The sequence below is a fragment of the Canis lupus genome, chromosome 6, assembly GCF_003254725.2.
Source record: "Canis lupus dingo isolate Sandy chromosome 6, ASM325472v2, whole genome shotgun sequence".
Lineage (NCBI taxonomy): Eukaryota > Metazoa > Chordata > Mammalia > Carnivora > Canidae > Canis > Canis lupus.
Genome location: NC_064248.1, coordinates 43861369 through 43876923, shown reverse-complemented (window position 1 = coordinate 43876923; position 15555 = coordinate 43861369). Strand labels below are relative to the sequence as shown.

Sequence of the window (15555 nt, the reverse complement as noted above, 5' to 3'; positions counted from 1 at the left end):
TAAATAAATATATATATAAATAAATAGTTGATAGGTGATGAGTGAAAATGACATGAAAGTATTTGAAAGCATGTGTTGTCCAGCAATCAGCTCTTTATTCATGTCATACTCACCTTACCTTGCCTAAGCTGTTAAGGGCATCTCTACTCCCTTTTGTAGATAGCTATTTTAACTTGTGCATGGTTGTTCTAGAAGCCAGGTGTGAAGTAAAAGTGAAAATGGCCCAGAGCAGCAGTGTAATGTGAGTGACAAATGATCCAAAGGTCTTGGCGACTTTGGTGCATTTCTCATGGCAGCATGTAGACCAATGGAGCTTCACATCCTCCGGGGCCTCGGGTTAACCTTTCTTCAGGGTTTGAAAGGATATTGGTGGTTCCCTAAAGGGTTCTAAATAAAATTCTTGGGAGAATCTCTGTTCCTGAGTAATTTAAATATTTGCATTAAAATGTTTATAATAAAAGCCTCGGGATCCCTGGGTGGCGCAGCGGTTTGGCGCCTGCCTTTGGCCCAGGGCGCGATCCTGGAGACCCAGGATCGAATCCCACATCAGGCTCCCGGTGCATGGAGCCTGCTTCTCCCTCTGCCTATGTCTCTGCCTCTCTCTCTCTCTCTGTGACTATCATAAATAAATAAAAAAAAATTAAAAAAAAAAAAAAAAAAAAAGAAAAAAAAAAAGCCTCATACTTCACCATCAGTTCCAATTAAATAAACTCTGGCAATTGGATATATATCATTTTTCATTTGGTTTTAATATGTACATATTTCCATGTAAATTCTCATCTTAATGCACACAACATATTTGCATGTACTATCACATGCCTGCATTATTGATAATGAGTGAGGGCTACTTCCATTAAAGGCAGATAGCAGTTGGGGGTTGATTTGAGACTTGCTTATCAGAAGATGTTATCACATCCTCTAGATTTCAATCCCTCTCCATTCGTCAGGTTCTGTCCCCTGAAGTATGATGATTCTGAAAATGTCTGAAATGATGTAAGTTCTGATTCTGTTGTCAGGGTTGCGAGAAGTACAACTCACTCTGATTTCTCTATTGCAGACATTTTGCTGGAAATGGCTCAAACTGTTTCTTTTCCATACTTGTCCTAACATTTAAAAACATATATATATATATATATATATATATATATATATATATATATGACACCAGAACACATTCGTATTGAAAGGCACAAAGTCATTTTCTTTTTTGTCTTGTTTGTTTCATTTTTATGGTTATTCTAGTTTACAAGCATTATTACATCAGGAGCAAAGGTCTTTCTAAGTGTCTCTATAGTTCTTTAAGTCGTGGGCATTATTCTGACTATTCAGGGCATTTATTTTCATTCCCACTTCTGTCCTCTGGACCAGCATTATCTAAATTGGTAGCCAGTAGCCAACTAAGGCTATTGAGCACTTGAATGTGGTCAGTCCAGGCTGACATGTCCCGTGAATGTAAGATACTCACTGGATTTCAAAGTCTTAGTACAAAACAAATGAGAAAAGAATGTGAATTCTCTCTTTAATGATTTTCATATTGATTACATGTTGGAATGATAATATTTTGGATATACTGGGTGAAATAAAATATATTATTAGAATTGATTTTAACTGTTTCTTTTTGCTTTTCTAATGTGGCTACCAGAGACTTTTAAATTACATATGTGGCTTATGTCCTATCTCTAGTGAACAGCAATGCCTAGACACCTAATTTTCTCATCTATAAAATGGGGCTAATGATATTCATCCTCCAGAGTTAATGTGAAAATAAAAAAGAGCTAATGAACATGAACTTACTGTAAACTATAGGAAGAGTCTAAAGTGCTAATGACTATGGTGGTGGTATTTTCAATCTCCAGTTCTACATTTCCAGATTTTTCTGGAAATTTTCAGCCAGGGGTCTTATCCAATCTTCCTCTAAAAACACTCGAGGACAACGAATGCAAGGCTTTTAATGTTTTTCATAAAGCATATGGCCTGAACATGAAGCTTACATTAGCAACAATGTCAACAAGGAGAATACTAATGGTGATTTAAAAACATAATAGTAATAGCAACAACACAGTGAATCTTTACTGAAAGCCTGGAGCTGGGTACTGTGTTAAGTATTTTTACCATGTTTATTCTAAATAATATGCTACATTTCTATTAATGTAGCTTATGAGCACATTGTTGACCTCTATTTTTCTTTCCATACACTTAATTGCTTCTCATAAGCTATGTATGCAGATAATGAATTGAAGGCGACAAAGTGTGGCAATCCAGTGGACAAAGGCAAAACGTGAGTCTACAATGTGCATGTGGGCTGCGTAAGAGAGATACCACACCATACTGGGAATTTCTATAATTAGAAGTGTTGAATCTTTCATTCAAGTTTTACCTGCTTAAACGTTGATTTTCATGAGCTAGCACCTCTGTGATCCCTCCATTCGACAGTCCTTCAAAATAACTGCTCATTCCACAGCCTTGGACTCAAAACCCACCTTCACGTTGTCCTGGCACACCTCTCCAACCCAGGAGGCCTGCAAACGCCCAGCACATTACCATCTTCTTGACTTTAGTTAGTTAGGTCTTTTGAAAAACCTGGAATGCCTTTCAACTTTCTTCACCCATGAAAATCCCACTGCAAGTCAAGCTCCACCTCTCTAAGAAATCTCGGCAAATCATCCCCACGGCCTCTACTCTTGCTTAATGGTCTGACTCATCACTTAGCTCTGATTTATACCATGATTTATGTGTTATCTCTCCTAGCAGGTATAGACACACATACACAGGAGACTCTGGTTTAATAGGGTCCTATGCGTTCATTCACAAATATTTATTGGGCACCTATCATGTACCAGGTGCTGATCTGGATGACCGAGACAACGAATAAATTTGATTGTGTGCCCCTCTCATCATATGTAAGTAATGCAATTTAAGTAAACTATTCCATAATATAAATAAGAAGAACTGAAACAAATGGAATACCCGAAGAGAAAACGCTAAGTACACTAAGGATTTGCAGGTTGCATCTCCTTTGAAAAACATTCGAGGAGTCTTCCCAATTAAAACTTGTGATGTAGGCTTCTGAAAAAGCAAGCAGTGCTTTAGGTGTGATCAATGTATCCCAAGTTACGGTTCTAATTTCAGAGTTTGACACACAGATCCTTGTCTTAAGATAGGAACATCTGTACTTCTCGGTCTTTGTCACACTTTGCCTTTGAACAAATTGTCCTCAGACTTGAGCATGCATCAGAACCACCTGGAGGGCTTCAGGCGAACAGTTTGCCCGGAACACACCCCAAGAGTTTCTGACTCGGGACGTCGGGGCTAGAGCCTGAGGGTTTGAAGGGTAACAAGTGCCATGTGAAGTTGGTACCTCTGCTCGAGACCCATCGGCTTAAGCTAATTAGAAACTTCACTACAATTTACCAAGAAGCTCACAGGACTTTATCCAACTCCCCTTCCCTGAGGCTCGGTTACCTCACATTAAAGCAGGCATCTTGAGGCTCACACCCCACAGGGCTATGACGAGAATTAATTGACACCATGTCCATGAAACTGCTTAATCTGAGGTTCACACTCAGGAAATGTGAGTTGAAGCTGCACATTTTCAATGTCACCATAAAATAGAGGCAAAGCATTTCTTCCACCAGATTCTCCCACTCATGCATTTCTAGCTAGCTATGAGGAACTCTGGTCTCTAAATTCAACTAATTCCACTGACAAAATGACAAAATAATAGGATCTCACAGTGGACAAAGACCTTAGAGATTTTCTGGAGCAAGCAGTTAAATGTTGTGAACCAGGTAAATTGTCAAAGCTTTTTTGTTTACTTTCTTGATTCAATAAAGCAATCAAAACAATTGAACTGGTTGCATGTATCATTCCTCAACTTGAATATCTGGTTTTTCCAAAATTGAATTATTTGACTGAAACAAGCCGCATCCGGGCGAAAAGAAAAATAGAAATAAGATTCTCATTTTTTTCCTGTCAGGTCATGGGCCTAGCTTCCACGCAGACGCTCTGAGGCCCTGTGAAGTCCCGCTTCATGGAAGCCCCGATCCTCCTAACTCCAGCTTGTCCACGAACTCACTCTGGGCCTTCAGTCTGTGATGTTTCTCTGCCCCCTAGAAAGGATCAGGGGGCTGTTAATGCGAGGAATCAATGATCAAAAATTAATTTTAAAGCCCCTGGTAAGAGCACATTAACATAAACGGTGCAGCTTGCCTCGCAGAGTCAGAGCAGCATAGCCAAGATCTTTCAAAGGATTTGAGAACAAAATTTTGCAGATAGAATGTATCTTGAGAATAATGATGCATATCGCTAATAACCTAGTGCTAACTTAGAAGCCTAAATTGGAGACTTTGCAGAGGAATACACAGCCTCCATAATTTCCAGTTTGGTGTAATAATATGGAAATGGCTTTTGGTGCCAGGATTGGATCAGTCTAAATGAGCTGGAATTGATAGCTGCCTGTAATACGAGGGGCAGGAGAGAGTGATCACGTCTGTGTCCTTGCTGACTTATCTAGGGCTCTCCAGACGTGACAGTTTTAAGGAGTGAGCCCTTAAATATGTTATGGAAACGCACTACAATATCCTGCAGCACAGAGCAAGGTGCTTCTAAAATTGTCTCAACAAGAATGCAGGATGGGGGAGTCTCCTTTTTAGGGAGGGAAGGGGCTTTTGTTCCAATGAAAAGTAAAAGGCAATGGTAAGTACGGGGTGGAAAGAAGGTGATAGAGGTGGTCTGAGAGCACAGAGAATTAGCTGTCCCCTTGGGAGATCCCCAACCTCCAGAAGGCAGGCACCTATGCGTTTCCTTTTGGGGGACAACAAAATGGACACTCGAGGACAAGACAATAACACTCATGATTAACATGGTATAACAGCAAAATCAAAACTTCTGGTCAATGACTTAGGAAATAAAGGCTTCTTTAGTGGCTTTAGTGGCTTTACAGATACATCTGCACCTCAAGTGTTATGCAACGGGTAACAAGTCATCACTGCATCAGGAATTGCGGAACAGTGGCAAATTTAGAGTTGATGCGATCAAGCACCGCGAGGGCTTTGCAAGGCATGTAAGACTTCCTCTTACCTGGTGTCTGTGTCACATCAGCCTCATCTTCTGGCCAGCCTGTATTCCAACTGAGTACCAGTGGTGGCCACTCCCCAGACAACAGACTCGAATGTTCTGTGTGCCTTTGCATATGTTATTCCTTCCGCCTGGCATGTGTGTGCTTCCCATGGTGTCCATCTGGTGAGCTCATCCCTTAAGACCTGGTCCAAGTGCCTTCTTGTGGATGCCCTGCTCCAGTTACTTCTCTTGCTGCATAATCAGCCCAAAACTTAGTGGAGTAGAGCAGGACAAGTGAGGACGGCTTTCCTCTTCTCCAAAATGTCTGGCATGTCACTTGGGGGTGATTCAAATGATGGAGGGCTGGCAACTAGCACTAGATGATCCACTCCCAAATGGCCTCTTCACTTTGATATCTAGCATACTTTTGGGGGTTGTTGAAGGCTGAGCCTCACCTGGGACCATCAAGCAGACAGTCTGCTCATGGCCCCTCTGGCACAACAGCCATAGGGTAACCAAACATCCTATGTAAAGGTTTAGTATTCCAGCGAACAAGATGGAAGCCACAGGTCTTTTTTTATGACCTTTTATGACCTAACTTCAGAATACACATAGCATCACTTTTGTCACATTCTATCATTTAACACAGTCACAAGCAAGCCCAGATTCATGGGGAGAGGACACAGATTCTGTCTCACATTAGGAGAAGTGTCAAAGAATTTGGGACCTTGTTCCTTTTTTGACCCTTCCCAGACAGGGCAGTACTTTCTTCTTTGCCCACCGCTGCACCTTGAGGTCTCTAGGCTTCAGGCTTCAGGCTGTGCTGTGTGGCTGCCTAGCCCCACTGGCTTCCACACCAGGCCCGACCTCTTAGCGTCACTGTGTCCGTGAGGCTTAGCAACACTCGTGTAACACAGTAGATAGAAAGTGCTTACTGAGGCCATCCTGAGCATTGCTCAGTGTGTTTTAAGTCCGCGTTCTAAGCAGGAACTCCTCTCTCAAAGGATACGTAACCCTGCCCGTAGCATAGCCCCACTGCGCCCGGTGGGAGGGCGCTGCTTGTGGGCAGGGAGGCAGTGCCTGAGAGAGTAGACTCAGGTCCCTCGGTGAGAGAGGTAGCCCATAACCTTCCCGCCGTGAGTGACCCAAGACAAATGCCAGCGGCGGCGAAGCCAACCAAAGGCTCCGGGCAAAGAGCAGACTTCCAAGTGCAGAGGCAGCAGTGGGCAGAGATGACGTGGGCCCAGGGGAGAGGCTTTGTGCCGGCCGGGCACGTGGCACTCCCCCGTCAGCTGCAGTCATGCCTGGCTTCAGCACGAAGGAAGGGAAATAGGAGAAGCACTGTTCTAGAAGAGTAATCTCATCGGACAGGCCAGGAGGAGTGTGTCATTTCAGCAGCAGTATATTCCCATCTCTCATGGACTGAACTGGGCTTCCTCGAGATTCATATTTTGAAGCCCTAACCCCCAAATGACTGATTTGGGATATAAGGCTTTTAAAAGCTAAATGAGGTCATAAGGGTGGGGTCCTAATTCAGTTGGCCTGGTGTGTCCTTACAAGAAAGGGAAGTGACGCCAGGAATGCATGCACCCGGTCCTCACTGGCCCCGCCCCGCCCCGCCCCGCCCTCACTGGCCCCGCCCCGCCCCGTCCTCACTGGCCCTGCCCCACCACGTCCTCAGTGGCCCCACCACGTCCTCAGTGGCCCCACCAAGTCCTCACTGGCCCCACCCAGTCCTCCCCGGCCCCGCCCCGCCCGCGCGGCGCTCAGGTCCCGCGCACTCCGCCTCGCCTCGGCCTCTGCACCTGCACCGCCCGCCGCCTGGAGTCTTCTTTCCCGGCTGCTCCGCACAGTGGCTCAGGACTGCGTCGAGGGCGACCTCAGGAGCCAGGCGCTCGTGTCCCCGCCCCATGTCCCCACCTCGTGTCCCTGCCTCGTGTCCCTGCCCCCTATACCCACCTCGTGTCCCCGCCTCATGCCCCCGCCTCCTGTCCCTGCCCCGTGTCCCCGCCCCGTGACCCCATCTCGGGCCCCGCTGCCTCGTGTACCCGCCGACTCATGTCCCCGCCTCGTGTCCCCTCCTCGTGTCCCCTCCTCGTGTCCCCTCCTCGTGTCCCCTCCTCGTGTTCCCGCCACCTCGTGCCCCGCCGCCTAGTGCCCCGCCGCCTCGTACCCCCGCTGCCTCGTACCCCCGCTGCCTCCTGTCCCTGCCTCATGTCCCCACCTCGTGTCCACCTCATGTCCCCCACTCGTGTCTCCACCTCGTGTCCCCGCCACCTCGTGTCCCCGCCCCGTGCCCCTGCCGCCCCGTGCCCCTGCCACCTCGTGCCCCCGCCACCTCGTGCCCCCGCCGCCTCGTGTCCCCGCCCCGTGCCCCCACCACCACCTGGTGCCCCCGCCGCCCCCGCCCGTGGGCAGCCCCGCCCGCCTCCTCCGCCACGATGGGGCGTGTGCGCTGCGGCCTCGCGCGGGCCCAGGAGGCGGCGGGCGCACAGGGCACGCGGTGCACACGTGTGGCCTGGGGGCTCGGGGCGCGACGACAGGGCTGCCACCCGCGGACCCCGGGAGGCCCGGGCCACCTGCCGCCACCGCGGACGCGGCTGCTCTGGGTCCGTTCAGGTGCGAGGGCGGCGCGGCGGGTCCCAGCCTAACCCGGGCTCGGGGATGGGCGCGGTCGGCGCGGCGGGCGCAGCTCGGAGCAGAACAAGGCCGCGCGCGCTCCGGCGGGCGGCTCAGCCCGGGTCCCCGCCGGCGACACGGCGCCCACCCGAGTCCGCAGCCACTGCGCTGTCCCCGCACCGCGGGCCTGCGGGGTCCCCGCCCCCGGGAGGGAGGAGCAGGTGCCCGGCGCGGGGTGTCGGGGTCCTCGCCTTCCCGCCCGGCCGCCTCGCGGGGGACTGGCCGCAGGTGGCCCCAGCCCACCTCTACCTGGGACCTAAGGAAGGTGGCGTCTCTGTCCCCGCTTGACGTAACTGTGGAGGGAATTATTGTTCGAGGCGGTGAGGAGACATTTGACATTTGACGTTTCCTGTCTTCGCAGGTCAGCGCCCCGTGGCCCAGGTGGCCGATGGCTCAGCAGGTCCCACGGCGGCCGGCAGGGCGCCGGTGATGGCTCTCAACACGGACAAGGTGAGGCAGGAGGTGCGGCTTCGTGTTTGCAGACGCTCCTTTAAGCCCAGGCTCTCCAAGCACCGCATGAACATTAAGGGAAATTATTTCCCCCATTTTACATAAAGAGGAGAAACATTTGATTTCTTTAGTAATAGGCTCTTAGAACAGTTTCCAAATGTAATTACATTAGTTGGAAATGCCAATTGGCGCAATCAGATTATCAGCGCGTAACACGAGGCAAATAAAAGGAAACAATGCTTCCCAGGACACACCGGTCCAAGGAGTTTGCCCTCCCTGTAGCCGGGGCCAAGGCACTGCCTTGATGGGCGCGTCCTACTCACCACCTGGGGCCAAGCCTGAATGTGGCAACATTGTCGTCTGAACACACCGGAGCCCGGAGGCTCCCCCCTGGGCAAGAGGGACAGGCTGCCCCCTGCCCGGCAGCCCATGCTCGGAGTGATGTCATGAACAGATCAGATCCACTTCTAGTGAGCACTGGCCGCACAGCCGGCAGGGTGCTAGGTGCATTCACCACCCACCTTCTGTCCACCTGACAGTTCATCGCACCATTGAGGGAACCGTGGCTCAGAGAGGTGCTGGGAGCTCAGCCCTGGACTCCAGGCTTGGTGCTTTCCGTCACCCAGAGCGGCCATCCTCTCAGCCCCTGCAATTCCTCTCTCTCCCGTGCCGGTCCAGTTCCACGCACGCTCCCTGCCCAGCAGCCTGGCTGTGGGGGGGAAGGGGGCTCAGAGCCCAGTGGCCTGGGCTAGAAGCCCAGCTCCTCCGTTCATAAGCCGTGCAGTCTTGGACACCGACTCAGCCTTAGTGTGCCTCAGTGTTTTCACTGCTGAACGGGTTTAAAATTAGATCTACCTCACATTGTTGTTATAGGAGTTGAATGGATCGCTATATATTTTAAGCTCAGAACATAATAACCCTTAAATATTTGATATTATCATTATTCTTTCCACTACCACTTTACTTCTGCCAAATGTCTGTGTCCTTCCAAAATTTAAATGTCAACTTTGGGAGACAATTCACTCGGGAGGGTGGAGCCCTCGTGAATGGAATTTTAGGGACCTTATAAGAAAAAACACAAGAAAGATGATGTCTCTCTCTATCATGTGACAATACAGGAGGAAGGCCAGCCACCTACAAACCAAGGAGAGCTCTCGCCAGGAACCAAATCAGCCCGCACTTTGATCTTGGGCTTCCAGCCACCAGAACTGGGAGAAATAAATCTCTGCTGTTTGAATACAAAAACACTAATTGGAAAAGGTATGTGCACTCCTATGTTGATACCAGCATTATCTGCAGTAGCCAAATTATGGAAGCAACCCGTATGTCCATTGAGGGATGAGTGCATAAAGAAAGATGTGGTGTATATGTTCGATAGAGTATTACTCAGCCATAAAAAAGAATGAAATCTTGCCATTTGCAACAACATGGGTGGGGCCAAGCATGCTAAGCGAGATAAATCACTCAGAGAAAGACCAATACCTAAGGTTTTACTCATAGGTGGAATTCAAGAAACAAAATAAATGAACAAAAGAAAAAGAGAGAGAGAGAGAGAAGGACAACCCAAGAAACAGACTCTTAACTAGAGAGAATAAGCTGATGGTTTCCACAGGGGAGGTGGTGTGGTGAGGAAGTAGGTGAAGGGGATTAAGAAGAATGCACTCACCACAATGAGCACTGGGTGATTTGGGGGGAGTGTTGAATCACTACATTGTACACCTGCAACTAATACAAAGTGTATGTTAATAACTGGAAATACAATTCAAATTTTTTCTGCTGTCTGAGGCACCTAGCCTGTGCTATTTTGTTCAAGTAGCCCAAGGTAATTAAGGCAATTACTATTGCATTTCTTTAGTGGTGTCGTCTTCGCTCACTATTATGACCTCCACTTTCACATGGGCCCTCCTCAAGCTCTCTCTCTATTTGGTCCTCCCCTAGAGTGGCCAGAACCGATCTGATTGAAATGGGATCCGGCAGCCTGAACTGGAGCCTGCAGAAATGAAGTCCGGCAGGATGGCCCCAACATCATCTTCAGCACAAACGTCCAAAAAATATTCACCAAATTTGTCATATGGAGTTCTGAAGGATCAAAGCTGGCACTGAGAATCTTCTGTACCCGCCCCTGGGACCAGCTCACCCTACTCCCTGCTGCTGGCAGAAGGGGCGGCGGGGGCAGTGAGAGCTGAATAAAACGGATGCAGAATTCCAATTCTGCCTTTCAAACCAAATCCTTACAGATCCTTTTCTTAGTTATAAAATCCATGTGCCTTACTTCTTCCTCCTGTCCACTAGCAAAGCTGACTACTCGCTGTCCTCAGACCATATGTACCCTGTGCTTTCACTAAAGACCTACTAATTGAGCACTCTCTCTGTTCTACACCATTGCAGGAACTGCTAGGGACACAAAAATGAATACTTGGTCCTTGTGCACCAGGTCACAGAATAGCAGGAGGGATCAGCAGGGACCAACAGCAGTAAAGTGTGTCAGGAAAAGGCGGACAGGATCCGCGTATCTGGTTGGCAGTGTTCGTGTAGAGGGGACTTCTCACTGAAAATGCTGTCAGTGTTGAGTTATATTATTAATTGTTGAGTCACTTTTGTTTATTTTTTTAAAGATTTTATTTATTTATTTGAGAGAGAGAGGGCACACATGAGGTGAGGGGCAGAGGGAGAAGCAGACTCCCTGCCAAGCAGGGATCCCTATGTGGGGCTCGATCCCAGGACTCCAGGATCATGACCTGAGCTGAAGGCAGACACTTAACTGACTGAGCCACCCAGACACCCCTAAGTCACTTTTGTTTAATGAAAAAATCTGAAAGAGAATGGCAAGCACCTGGGTCAGATGCAGGAAGAAAAAGAGAATGGCACTGTGGCCACACCTGACCCTCCTTCAGTAGTCAGGACCAGTGGGGGCTCCATGGCAGGCCTGGGCACATTCTTCAATATTCTTTCAAAATTCTGTGACAAACTCAAAACCTGAGCAGGGCATGCATCATCAGCCCACTGGAAGCCCGTCTAAGCTTCCCCCATGGAGTAAGAAAAGCCAAGATCCGGAGCTTTCACATCCAGGTGGTGCTGTACCACCTCTAAGGAGTTGTGCGTCTTTGGGCCAGCGACACAAATTCTTTGAGCCTCAGTCTGTTCCTCTGAAAACTGAGATAACAATTCTTACCCCATGGAGCACTGTGACATTCATGTACGTAGAACGCATCTGCCATTATAGGAGTGCTATTAAATCAGGAAAACAGAATCAAACCAATGACCAGGAGAGGGTTTCTGACACGACCTTAATTTCCCAATTACAGGAAGAATTCAACATTCTAAATAAAGTCAGAAGCAATGACACCCAGGGTCCTTCCAAGCCTCCTCCTCTTTTTACCAAGACCTGTCTCTCCTTGATACAGCTGCCTACAGATAACACCCCACTCATTCTCTTCCAACCCTGACCCACTCCTTGTCTCTGTGAGATGGGAAATTCTCTGAAGATAGAAACGCACTCTGTAAGTGCAGGTACACATTCTTATCCCCTTTGGCAACAAAAACTTGAGGGGAAAAAGAGTGTTTTCCAAGATGCAGTCATAAGACTATTGGGTAGGACCTTATAATCTCAGACCCAAGAGCAAAAAAAAAAAAAAAAAAATAGCACAAAAAGGGAAATTTCGAACAATGTTACAGAACCACAGCAGTAAAGAAGCTGTTTCCTGAACAACATAATCGCTAAGCCACGTGACCCTTGCTGCCATGTGAAGAGCGAGAAATTCTCTAAATTAAATCAGTCAGAATGGCAAACCTGAGAGGCACCTCCAGACTGAACCTTCCGGCAGCAGGGCAGAGGGCCGGTCTGGGAAATCAAGGAGAATTGAAGTTCCCTTGAGAGACAGTTAAGAGCAGAATGGGTAGGTGTTTATAAGTTTTTGCCCAGGCTTCCCTTGCTGACAGACTGTTCCTTCTCGACTGAGTATTGCACTGGTGTTTTCTGTTTCGGCTTCTGTACCGTGGCCTTGCAAAGGCCATAATGGGATCACAGCATGTGTGGGTTCTCTGAACCTGCACCCAGAAGGTGCCTCCCAGCTACGCATGCCTGCTAGGATTAAACACAGTCTCAGAGCCTCCTGATGCTCTAATGCACTTCTTCTGAAATAGGGGAAATAGGGCATTTGAACTGAGCAGATCCGGGCCTGAGGTCTATCTAGGGATAAGAGTAGGGGACCACTCCCTGACCCTTTTTGTATCTGGCCAAGCTGGAGCTCAGATGCAATTCACAGAGGGTGCTAGGGGGCACCTTTCTCCAATCAGCCAGGAGGGTTTGGGGCTCAGATGCTACTAAGAAGTGGAATAAGGCAAAGTCCTCCATCCTTGTCCCTCCCCACCCCCATGTACCTATTTGAGTCTCTAGTTTTTTCAGAACGCTGACTTGGATCAAATTTCAAGAAAGGGCAGAAGGTGCCACAAGAGGAAAATAACTTTAGAGTCAATGCCACAGCCTAAGACACAGAGAAGAGGCTTGATTCCAACCCGGTCGTCCTCCGACATGGGAGTGCCTTGGGGAAACGGCTCTGGGTGCAGTCAAGCTGCCAGCAGGAACGGATGGCACCCTCAAAGGGGGAAATTAAGGAGAACTTAATGAAGGGACGATGTTTGAAGATGTGGAAAGAGTTAAGGGAAAAGGAATGGTAAAGTATCGGGCTGGGGAAGCAGCTCCTCTCCCCAGGCCTGACAGGTGAAGCGAGTGAGCCCTCCCGACAGCCGGAAGAGCCTGGCAGCGTTGGCGGAGGGAGGCGTGGACCTGAGCAGGGGAGCCAGACTCTGCCCATCTGCAACCTGTAAGGGACGGTCCTGGGGAATAAACCTGCTCTTCTTCTCTGTCCTCGAGTCTCCTGCCAGTGTCTCCCATTGGCCGAACCCAACAGGAATCAAGAGCGAAAGGAGCCTACTCGTGTGATCCCGGAAGGAATCATAAAGGATTACCCCAGGCACGAAGCAGGTGGAGTAGAATGGAGGGTGGCAGATGAGGAACATGCAGCATCATTTTTGTCTGTCCCCAAGATCCTGGCAGATTGGGGCAGTCAGAGAAGTTTCACTCAGGCCAGCCCAAGTGATTTGATTAGGGACATCCCCAAGAGGCTCTCTGGCCCTGTTCCATTTTGGCAGCCTCCCGGAAGTTTGACAAGTTTCTGGTTCTCCATTAACAACTAGGACATTTTTTTAAAAGATTTTGTTTATTCATTCGTTCATGAGACACACACACAGAGAGAGAGAGAGGGAGAGAGAGAGAGAGAGAGAGAGAGAGACAGGCAGAGGGAGAAGCAGGCTCCATGCAGGGAGCTCCACGTGGGACTCGATCCCGGGACCCCAGGATCACGCCCTGGGCTGAAGGCAGGTGCTAAACTGCTGAACCACCCAGGGATCCCCACAACTAGGACATTTTGCGACGTAGGAGCCAGCGCAGAGGAGGCAGTGACGCTATGGCATCAAGGCCACCAAGGCCAGCGGCACTGGATGACCCTGTTGAAGTGGCACTTCTGTAGGATGTTTGGAGGCCAGCAGCTCCCGAGGCTACCCTCAAAGGGCACATGCAAAATCCCGGTTCCACAAAGGACATCCTCAGGGCAGTGACCGAGACTGACATGTGAGCACCCTGGGGGGACCGCAGACATTCTGGGGGCATGGGAATAGAGCTCAGCAAACTCCTCTGTGAAGGGCCAAGTTGGGAATATTTTTGGCTTTGTGGGCTAGAGGTTTTCTGTTACAGCCACTCGATTCTGTTGTTGCAGCAGCCGCAGACAAGTAAACAAATGGGCATGGCTGTGTTCCAGTAACATTCACACAGGTAGGTGGCAGACTGGATCTGACCTCTGGGCAGTAGTTTGCCAGCTGCTGGCTTAGAACACTGAGGTTTAGGGTACTTGTACAATTCTGCCCTCATTCGTACCCGCAAGATGGCAGGGTCGCGGTCGTCGCTATTGCACGTACTGACGTTCCTGATTTACACTAGATGGTAAGGCATGTGAAAACAGGGGCCAAGCCTTATTGTCCTGGGCACCCTTAATCCTCAGAATTACAGGAATGAATGAATGAATGAATGATGAGCGAATGACAGTCCACAGGAGGGTTACTATAATTTGTAGTATCATTTGCAGTTCCTACTAAGATAAACCTGCCCTGCTCATGTGCTTAAAAATATCAAATGATCAGAAGATATGTAGAGATAGAAAGTCTGGATGAGTCCTAAATTTCTTCTGATCATTTGATAGTGCATGAAAATGTGCACTAACTGGTGCTGCTTTATTCTAATGAAGGTAGAATAGATTAGCTCAAACAAACAATTGTTGACAGTAGCAAAGTAAACAGGTTCCTAATTAATGTGTTTGCTAATGAGACTCCCTGGTTGGGGGTTTAACCATACACGTGAATTTAGGTATTTATTCCTAACATAAGCTCAACTTATAGGGTTGGGTATTCAGGGCGTTATTTATCATACATGGCCTTCAAAACTCCAGGAAAAAAAAAAACACCCGAGAACCTCACAATGCTATTTTATCATTTTGCATGAGTTGCCTTTCTATCGTTCCTCCCTCCTACCCCCAGAGTATTTGTGATGCACCTGCTATCATTAGCACTCTCATGAAAGGTAACTGGATTTGGTCTTATTTTGCTTTGATTTTTTCTTGTCTATGTAAGTAGTCTCTACACCTAATATGGGGCTCGAACTCATGACCCTGGGACCAAGAGTCACATGCTCTTCCAGCTGAGCCAGCCGGGCACCCCTCATGAAAGATAACTTTGGAACTGCCTGTGAGACACTAGTCTTAGCACCCAAGAACTAATGCAGATCCAAAGATTCAAGGACCGTAAATGCCCATTTGCAGTGAGGCAGAGAGAGCTGGAGGAGAGAATACAAAACAGTTTGTGTAATACAACATTTGACCACCACCCCCTTTCCAAGTGAAAAGCAAAAGCAAGGGGAAAAGGTAGCTCTGCCTTCCATATAGTCTGATTTTTCTTTATAATGAATGGAATATAGCCAACAAAGAATGGGAAGAGTGGTTCTGCTTTTTCCTTAAGTAAACAGTAGTTTGAATCATTTGACCATAAAATCTTGAAATAAGGGAGTTCCTAGCTTTCCCCAGCAAACTTTTAGTGATGGTGGAGTTTTGGGGGCACGAGGACTCTAGTAAATGTGTTTCAGCTTGAGTGGCTGGGAATATCTATGAACAGGCATCAAAAAAGAGATATGACCTCCATTTCTGGGTCGCTGAATTCATTCAATAAATATTTATTGAGCATTCACCGGTACCCAGCAGACATGAATCCAAATCTGGATGCTACTACTTCACCTGTCCTTTGTTGAGCCTCCATACAAACTAT

The 15555-nt window shown here is 48.2% G+C and overlaps 1 long non-coding RNA gene across 1 annotated transcript; it reads left to right on the top strand.

Annotated features, from left to right (window-relative positions):
- The first annotated feature begins 8026 nt into the window (after window positions 1-8026).
- Window positions 8027-10405, top strand: LOC125755300 (uncharacterized). The gene is made up of 3 exons (XR_007411359.1): window positions 8027-8187; window positions 9306-9447; window positions 10126-10405. It is a non-coding gene; the product is annotated as an uncharacterized LOC125755300 (long non-coding RNA).
- The last annotated feature ends 5150 nt before the right edge of the window (window positions 10406-15555 follow it).